The sequence below is a fragment of the Populus alba genome, chromosome 11 (assembly GCF_005239225.2).
Source record: "Populus alba chromosome 11, ASM523922v2, whole genome shotgun sequence".
In the NCBI taxonomy this organism is placed as follows: Eukaryota; Viridiplantae; Streptophyta; class Magnoliopsida; order Malpighiales; family Salicaceae; genus Populus; species Populus alba.
This window is the reverse complement of record NC_133294.1, coordinates 2519147-2527722: the sequence shown is the minus strand read 5'-3', so window position 1 is coordinate 2527722 and position 8576 is coordinate 2519147. Positions and strand designations below refer to the sequence as shown.

The 8576-nt window shown below is 39.7% G+C and overlaps 1 pseudogene; it reads left to right on the top strand.

The window, feature by feature from the left end:
• The window catches only part of LOC118036954 (cysteine-rich receptor-like protein kinase 25), a 2955-nt pseudogene extending 1891 nt beyond the window's left edge, over nt 1-1064 (top strand).
• Nucleotides 1065-8576: the final 7512 nt, after the last annotated feature.

The following is an 8576-nucleotide window of genomic DNA, read 5'->3' as shown; positions in this document are numbered from 1 at the left end:
CCTGAAAGCTAGCAATGTGTTTGTTGGACAAGGATATGAACCCAAAAATCTCAGACTTTGGAATGGCAAGGATGTTTGCAGGCAGTGAAAGGCGAAGCCAATACTGCTAGGATAGTTGGAACATAGTAAGTGAGGTCCAACTTGCGAAAGTCTTCGCTCAAATGTATTTTAAATTCCAAAATTATTACAACCACTTCAATTATTAAGATCTCCTTACAAGGACTTTCAATAATTGTACCTCTGCCATAATTTTCGTAGACAATAATGTCAAGAAGTATAGTGACAGGGTCCAGAATAGCTGCTGGGAACATATGGGGTTTGCTTGGTATTTATTCTTATTGTTTTCAAGGATCACTCATCCTTTCTAACCATTTTTTCTCTCTCTTGTGGAATAGTGGATACATGGCACCAGAGTATGCAATGGAAGGATTATACTCCACCAAGTCTGATGTTTTTAGTTTTGGAGTTCTTCTGCTTGAGATCATAACTGGAAACAAGAATTCTGAATTCAACAAATCGAAACGTGCTCCGAGCCTCCTAGCTTATGTGAGTCTATCAGTCATAAAAGACACCTAAATCACATATTCTGACACTCTGTTTAATTTCTTACACCTCTAAATGATGGATCAGGCATGGCAATTATGGAACGAAGGAAAAGAATTAGAGTTGATAGATCCACTGATGGCTGATTCATGCTGTTCGGATGAATTTTCGCGATACATGCATGTCGGTTTGTTGTGCGTTCAAGAAGATCCTTGTGAGAGGCCTACCATGTCCTCGGTAGTTCTAATGCTGAAAAGAGAGAGTTCAATTCTTACCCATCCTCATCGGCCAGCATTTTCGGTGGGAAGATTCGCAGACTACGAGGCTAATGCTGGCAATTGTTCTGTCAATGCTTTAACAATTTCAAGTATTTCGCCCCGTTGATTGTACATTGTGGGGCTGGGTTATTTCCATGTTTTTTTCTTGGTGATAAAGAGGGGCAGAGCCGGTTTAAGTTGAACGGAGAATTGTATAAAATTATAAATAATATCTTTTAAAATATTAAAAAAAAGTATCTTTTTATTATTCCTTATGTATATTTAACAAGTGAACTCTTAAGCAATCTTAAATGAGTATAATTTTCATTTTATAAAATATAACTGATAAATATAACTTATTTATTTTTAGAATTATTTTTGTTAAATGAAGGCCTTGGCTATTATAGAATAGGATTTTAATATAGGATGTTGTAATCATTACAGTTACTGCAGTGTTCTACTGCCTCTATATAAATAGGAAGGTTGGCTAAGGCACAACCCAACACATTCTATTATTCTCAACTTGGTATCAGAGCAACAAAACCCTAAAATAAATTAAACCTAATTTTCTCATAGCCTCCCAACCTCCCTTTTTCAATGGAACAGCCACCACATACATCTTCAAATTCTGCAGCACCAGCAGTCCAGCTTTCTTCTTCTCCGACAGTGCAGCCCTCTTCTCTTGCAGCGCCTCCTCTGCTTTCCTCTACTACGTCACCGCCTGGATTCTCCTCTGCCATGGCTGGTGAACGCCTCCTCTTGCAGCCCACGTTTGCTGCCTCTATTGCCGCAAGCATTATCTCTCTTTCTCACACTCATCAAGTCATCTCCCTCAAATTAACAAACACCAATTATTTATATTGGCGTATGCAAATGCTACCTTTATCTACTAGGCCAAGGAGTTTTTGGTTTTTGTTGATGGCTCCAAACACATGTCCATCAACACATGTTCTTGCCCATGATGGTATCTCTCTTCAGGTAAATCCGCCGTTGTTTCAAACCTTGAAACAACATGACCAACTCATTCTAAGTGCTCTTCTTTCCTCCCTATCTATGGAAGTTTGCATCTTGTTGTTGGTTGTCAAAGTTCTTGTTCAGCTTGGGGCACTCTTGAGCGAGCTCCTCGCTTCCACCTCCAATTCTCGTATTATGCAACTTCACGGCTCTTTTCAGGGTCTTCGACAGGGTGATGAATCAGTAACTCAATTTATGCAAAAACGAAGGCCTTATTTGATGAATTGGCCGCTGCTGGTCGGGTCAGTTGCACTTGAAGATTTCAATTTATATGTGTTTCGTGGTCTTCGGGGAGAGTTTAAAGACTTAGTTACCAGTCTTATTTACCAAGGCTGAACCTTTATCATATGCAGATCTTCACAGCCATCTCCTCACACATGAATTTCTTCAAAATCTTCTGCTTCCATACATGCTCCTCTGCTGCCCACACCCAGCATTCCATCTTCTGCTCTTGTTGCACAGCGCCAGACTTTTGGCAATTTTGGCCGTAGTAGGGGCCGCTTCAACGGTGCTGACGTCCCAACCAGTCCAATAGCAGAGGCAATCGATTTGCTGGCTCCAGACCTGATCACCGCAGCTTCCAAAACTCCTCCTTCGGTGACAATAGGCAAGGCTCTTGGCAGCGTAATAGGGGGCAGAATCCACGTTGTCAACTGTGTCAGAATTTTGGCCATACAGCTCCCCATTGCCCTCAATTCCAGCAACGAGGTTATGGCCAACAACCTACTGCCAACCTGGTGCAGCGCAATCTCTCCTCAACCAGTTCTGTTGATTGGTTTCCAGATACCGGTGCCAATCAACACGTCACACCTGATCTTGCCACCTTGACCGCTTCAGAACCGTACCTTGGTAATGATAATTTACATGTTGGTGATGGTAAGGGCCTTCCTATATCTCATCTTGGTCATACAAAAATATATACACCACATCGTTCTTTCACCTTATCTAATGTTCTTCATGTTCCTGCAATCACAAAACCTCTGCTCTCTGTTCAGAAATTTTGTCTTGATAATAATGTTTATTTTGAATTTCACCCTCGTGTGTTTTATGTCAAGGATCTCAACACCCATGAAGTCCTTCTCTCAAGTCAGAGTAAAGATGGTCTCTATGCCCTGACCAAGTCTTCTGTCACGTCAGTTCCTCAAGCCTATTGGTCTCCCTGCACTTCTGCCTCTGCCGATTTATGGCATCGTCGACTAGGTCATCCTACTTCACGTATCTTTCAATTGTTAATCTCGAAAAATAAGATTATTTGTAACAACAAACGTCTTAATTTTCAATGTCAAAGTTGTCCTTAAGGAAAATCATCGCGTTTGTCTTTAGGACCTACTGGTCACAAAACTTCTGCTCCACTTGAATTAATTTTTAGTGATGTATGGGGCCCTGCTCCTCTTTTTTCTTCAGATGGCTATCGTTATTTTGTTATCTTCGTTGATGCTTATACTAAATATGTATGGTATTATCCTCTAGTTGCCAAGTCTGATGTTTACTCTGTTTTTTCATCAATTTCAAAACTCTTGTCGAACGTCAATTTTCCTTAAAAATAAAATCTGTTCAAACTGATTGGGGTGGTGAATACCGAAAACTATCCACATTTTTCAGACCATTGGTATTCATCATCGTCTGATTTGTCACTCATGAACAAAATGGAACAGTAGAGCGTCGTCATAGGCATATTGTGGAAACAGATCTTACTCTTTTAGGGCAATGTAAAGCACCTTTTCGATTCTGGAATTATGCTTTTGAAACCTCTGTTTATCTTATAAATCGCATGCCTACTCCTATCTTGCCCATCGCTCCGTTTGATTGTTTATTTCAACGGTCTCCTGATTATCATTTTTTGCGGTACCTTTGGGTGTCTTTGTTTTCCTTTTCTGCGTCCATATAATAATCATAAATTTTTTCGTTCCTCTCCATGTGTGTTTTTTGGATATAGTTCCTCGCATCTTGGTTATCGATGTTTGACATTGCATCTCACCGTATTTTTATTTCCCGTCATGTCCGCTTCCATGAACATGTGTTTCCATTTGATAAAACAGATTGCAAATTCCACCACAACCCCACCACCCACTACTATCACCCTCAAATTTGCTAAACCACCATCGCTACCTCCGCTTTCACTAGCCACCCAAACAGCCACAACACTCCGCTTTGCCACTCCAAACAGCCACCTGACCACAGCCTCCACCCATCCCTTGGCCATCATCCCATGTTTGTATATCTAACCCTTATGATACAGGTTCAGATCGTCAATTGGTCTCCTCTCCTCATGGCCTTGGGGCACTTTCTAGTCCCTCCTCTGCTTCGCCCTCCCTAGCTAGCACTCCTGCCGCTTCAGTCTCTACCTTCAGCCCCTCCTCTACTGACACTCCTATGCTTGAGGCTACTTCTTTATCATCCTCTCCCGCTGGTCTGAAACTTATGGTTGATTTGTCTTCTTATCAGCTGCCACAGGTCTCCTCGCTACAACCATCTTCCCCTGCGTCTCCACTAGCACACAGCAGACATCCTATGACTCTTAGACCGCGGCAGCCGAAGACAGCTAATCTAGTTGCTTCCACTGCCGCTACTTCTACCTCCACACGGGTACTGTATTCTCCCTCTTCTGAGCCTTTTGCATTCTCTGATGCTGACTGATATGCAGTTTGGCATAATGCTATGTGTGATGAGATCGCCGCTTTACGCGAAAATCACACTTGGTCTTTGGTTCCATTTCATCCTTCGATGAACGTTGTTGGCAGTAGATGGGTATATCGAAACAAACATCGTGTTGATGGTAGTATTGAGCGTTATAAAGCGCGCCTTGTTGCTAGAGGTTTTACCCAGCAGGAAGGTATTGATTATTCTGAAACCTTCAGTCCAGTTATTAAGCAAGCCACTGTCCGATTGGTTTTCTCTATTGCGGTTTCGCGAAATTGGAAGATTCATCAGCTTGATATTCATAATGCCTTCCTCAATGGTGTTCTTACTGAAGAGGTCTATATGAAACAGCCTCCAGGTTTCGTTGACTCTTCTCTTCCATCTCATGTGTGTACATTACACAAATCATTGTATGGTTTGAATCAGGCACCAAGAGCATGGTACACTCGTCTAAGTGATTTTTTGCTCTCCATTGGTTTCCGAGCTTCCAAGGTTGACACCTCCCTGTTTATCTAATCTGATGGTACTAATATCTTTTATCTCCTGGTGTATGTTGATATTCTGCTCACGGGTAGCAACTTTGCTATGCTTCATCACCTTATACAGTTACTCAGCTCTGAGTTCAAGCTTCGTGACTTAGGTGTTGTTCACTACTTTCTGGATATTGAAGTTCAGTCTACCAGTATGGGTTTAATGCTGTGTCAACATAAATATATTCTTGACATCCTCACTCGAGCTGGTATGACTTCCTGCAAACCAGTTGATACTCCAGTCTCCCCTTCGAAAGTCATTTTATTATCGGATCATTCATTCTCTGATCCTACACGATTTCGTCAAATCGTGGGTGCTCTTCAATATCTTACCTTCACCCGTCCATATATATGCTTTGCTGTTAACAGAGTCTGTCAGTTTATGCATGCTCCTACAGATTCTCATTAGGCCGCTGTCAAACGTATTTTACGTTATCTTAAAGGTACGACATCTTATGGTTTCCATATCACTCGAGGCTCTTCTTTTGCTCTACATGGCTTTACAGATGCAGATTGGGCTGGTAGTATTGATGATCGCAAGTCTACGGGCGGCTATCTTGTCTTTTTTGGTCAGACGCCGATTTCTTGGAAATCCGGCAAGCAACGCACTGTTGCTCGCTCCTCTACTGAGGCTGAGTATAAAGCCCTTGCTGATGGTACCGGTGAAGTCATTTGGCTTCAATACTTGTTAACAGATTTGCAGGTTCCCTCAGTCTCTGCCCCTACCATTTGGTGTGATAATCTTGGTACTACCTATCTCTCAGCAAATCCTATCTTCCATGCTCGTACTAAGCATGTTGAAGTGGATTATCACTTTGTTCGTGACCGTGTTGCCAAGAAAGAAATTCAGATTCGTTTTATTCCCTCTCGAGATCAACTTGCCGATGTCTTCACTAAACCGCTTCCTGTTGCATCCTTTATTGCTTTTCGATTTAAGCTTCGGGTTGATCCCCCACCCTCAGCTTGAGGGGGCATATTATAGAATAGGATTTTAATATAGGATGTTGTAATCATTACAGTTACTGCAGTGTTCTACTACCTTTATATAAATAGGAAGGTTGGCTGAGGCACAACCCAACACATTCTATTATTCTCAACTTTGGCTATTGCTAAAGTGGCTTTTTGGCTTTGGCCTACTTGGATAGGTGCCATGGATTGATTTTTAAGTTAAAGTTCAATGTTTTTGTTTTTGTTTTTATTTTATTTTATTAATATAGTTGTCCGGGCAATTTATTTGTACTTTGATTAATCTTACAAATACTAAATTTAACGATCATGTAAGTATCTAGTTGACATCATATTAGTAACTACAGGACTTGAACTTAAAAACACAAAAATACAAACCTCTTAATCCTAAATTTTTACCACTTGACACCTATTATCATGTGATTATGCACCTTTTGCTCAAGCAATTCTTGTACTGGACTATCACTCACCATATAAAATCTCTACGATTATTAATCTCATTTGTGGACAAGATTGAAAGGAGAAGGAGTTAAACTAATCACAGCTTAATAAATAAAGCTCTACACGAACTACCAGGTAAAGCATAAATCTAACATATATAGATTCATTAAGATATAATAGCTCATAAGGTATTATTCTATATATAATCCTAACAATCATCGAAATGCGCACATTCTAGCTAACTAGTCAAAAACCATCTCTAGAAAACTTGAAATCTTATGCCAGTTCTTGTTTTAGAATCCAGCTTCTCATCATCTAGTTTTTCATCCATATATAATTCATATACTAGTTCATGCTATATAATAAACCAACCCCAAAATTATCCATTCAGGCTGCTGCAAGGCAGCCTGCACACTCTTCAATGTTTTAATTATAACTCCCTCTACAAATATTGAATTAATATGCCGGTTTTGGAGTTAGAAAAACCAGGGACAATGAGCTTTTTTTAAATATAAAATTTTTTTTTAAAAAAAACAATACATTATTGGTGCAGAATTGCTGTCCAAAAAGAGATCCTCCGCCGAGAATCCAATTAATCCAGCCCCTAAAATCAATCATTAAACACTCTTAAAATAATATTATACTCTGTGATAGCGTATTAATCATGAAAAGGCTACCCCTGACGACTTCATGAACCCCAACCTATGGGCCTCTAAATCTAGTTTTTCAATTGTTAAGATTTTCGTTAATTGAACAGCCTTTGACTTTCTATTGCATCACAAACTTATGTCATCTGAACCTTGCACATTGGAAGCCTCCACTGGCTTAGCTTGAACTTGATAATGTACCCGGGTTATGGTACGGTGCTTGTCAAATTTTTCTTCAAAATAAAAATAATAGTAAGCTATTATTAATGTATTTTTAATAAAAAAAATTAAATAATGTCAAAGTTAACTTGATATAACTAATTTGATTGTGTAGGTATAAAAATAACACATATAAGATCTAAAAACATAGTTTGTCTAAAAACAATTCAAAATAATATCTTTATTATTATTAAATAGCTACATATTTTGATTGACTTGGATCAACTCAGGTTATAATGTCAAAATATACAACTCAGATTATGAGACTATGATAATCTCATAGAAAAAAAATCAAAATAAATTATGAAATATAACTCTCAATCAACCTAATCTTAAATAATAAAATTGAAAAAAATCAAGTAAAAAAATATCTAAAAAATAACTCAAATTAACATGTCAAACCCACGACCTGATTCATAAGAATAAGATAACTCTATGGAAAGAAAATTATGATTTGTAATCCCCAATCAACTCAATATTAAAGGATAAAATTATGATATCCCACATCGGAAGCGAACGTCCAGAGCTAGGGCCTTATATGAACATGCTCACCTTGGCTAGTAAGACGTGTTTTGGGGCCATGCGTGGCTACCAAGAACAAACTCGTGAGGGGGGCCTAGGTGGAAGCCCTGGAATGGATGGACTAGGAAGTCCAAAGCGGACAATATCTTGCTAGTTGGGTGAGGTGTTACATTTGGTATCAAAGCCGAGGATGGCTCATCTTAAGGTAGGGGGATTGTGATATCCCACATCGAAAGCGAGCGTCCAGAGCCAGAGTCTTATATGAGCATGATCACCTTGACTAGTAAGTCGTGTTGCCATGCATGGCTACCAAGAACAAACTCATGAGGGAGACCCGGGTGGAAGCTTTGGAATGGGTGGACTGGGAGGCTTAAAATGGACAATATCTTGCTAGTGGGGTGGGGTGTTACATTTGGTATCAGAGCCAAGGACGACTCATTTTAAGGTGGGGGGATTGTGATATCCCACGTCAAAAGCGAATGTCCAGAGCCAGGGCCTTATGTGAGCATGCTCACCTTGACTAGTAAAACGCATTTTAGGGTCATGCATGGCTACCAAGAACAAACCCGTGAGGGGGACCTAGGTGGAAGCGTTGAAATGGGTGGACTAGGAGGCCCAAAATGGACGAAATCTTGGTAGTGGGGTGGGGTGTTACAAAAATTAATAAATCAATAAAAATAACATAAAAATAACCAAAGTCAATTCGTCAAACTCATGACTTGAGTCATCATACCAAGATAAACTCATAAAAAAATTAACTTGATTTAACACCTATTAACCTGTCAAATCAATGACTT